The 1381-nt window shown below is 47.6% G+C and overlaps 1 pseudogene; it reads left to right on the forward strand.

Moving 5' to 3' along the window:
• The first annotated feature begins 645 nt into the window (after positions 1-645).
• LOC102001946 overlaps positions 646-1381 on the forward strand; it is a 21892-nt pseudogene continuing 21156 nt past the window's right edge.

Below are 1381 nucleotides of genomic sequence, written 5' to 3' on the forward strand. Positions count from 1 at the left end.
AGAATGGCTAAGATCAAAAACACTAATGATAGCTTATGCTGGAGAGGATACGGGATAAGGAGAACACTCCTCCATTGCTGGTGGGAATGCAAACTTGTGCAACCACTTTGAAAATCAGTATGGTGGTTTCTCAGAAAATTGGGAATCAACCTACCTCAGGATCCAGCAATACCACTCTTGAGCATATACCCAAAAGATGCTCAATCATACCATAAAGGCATTTGTTGAACTATGTTAATAGCAGCATTATTTGTAATAGCCAGAACCTGGAAGCAACCTCAATGGATGCCCCCTCAATGGAAGAATGGATAAAATGTGGAATATGTACACATTAGAGTACTACTCAGAGGTAAAAAAAGAATGACATCTTGAATTTTGCATGCAAATGAATGGAAATAGAAAATACTATCCTGAGTGAGGTAACCCAGATCCAAAAAGATGAATATGGTATGTACTCATTCATAAGTGGATTCTAGCCATAAATAAAGGACATTGAGCCTATATTTCATGGTCCTAGAGAAGCTAAATAAGAAGGTGAACCCAAAGAAAAACATATAGTTATCCTCCTGGATATTGGAAGGAGACAAGATTGCCAGACAAAAATTGGAAATTTGGCTCTGCTCCTCCCTGTTCGAGAGACAGCCAATTCTTTTCGTGCAGTGCCAGCCTCGTTCCAGAGACACGATGGTGAAGGTCGGAGTGAACGGATTTGGCCGTATTGGACGCCTGGTTACCAGGGCTGCCTTCATTTCTGGCAAAGTGGACGTTGTTGCCATCAATGACCCTTTCATCGACCTCAACTACATGGTCTACATGTTCCAGTATGACTCCACCCATGGCAAGTTCAAAGGCACAGTTAAGGCTGAGAATGGGAAACTTGTCATCAATGGGAAGGCCATCACCATCTTCCAGGAGCGAGATCCCGCCAACATCAAATGGGGGGATGCTGGCGCCGAGTATGTTGTGGAGTCTACCGGTGTCTTCACCACCATGGAGAAGGCTGGGGCCCACTTGAAGAGTGGGGCCAAGAGGGTCATCATCTCCGCCCCTTCTGCCGATGCCCCCATGTTTGTGATGGGTGTGAACCATGACAAGTATGACAATTCCCTCAAGATTGTCGGCAACGCTTCCTGCACCACCAACTGTTTAGCCCCCTTGGCCAAGGTCATCCATGACAACTTTGGCATCGTGGAAGGACTCATGACAACAGTCCATGCCATCGCGGCCACCCAGAAGACTGTGGATGGCCCCTCTGGGAAGCTGTGGCGAGATGGCCGTGGTGCTACCCAGAACATCATCCCTGCATCCACTGGCGCTGCCAAGGCTGTGGGCAAAGTCATCCCAGAGCTGAACGGGAAGCTCACGGGGCATGGCCTTCCGC

The sequence above is a fragment of the Microtus ochrogaster genome, linkage group LG7_11 (assembly GCF_000317375.1).
Source record: "Microtus ochrogaster isolate Prairie Vole_2 linkage group LG7_11, MicOch1.0, whole genome shotgun sequence".
Lineage (NCBI taxonomy): Eukaryota > Metazoa > Chordata > Mammalia > Rodentia > Cricetidae > Microtus > Microtus ochrogaster.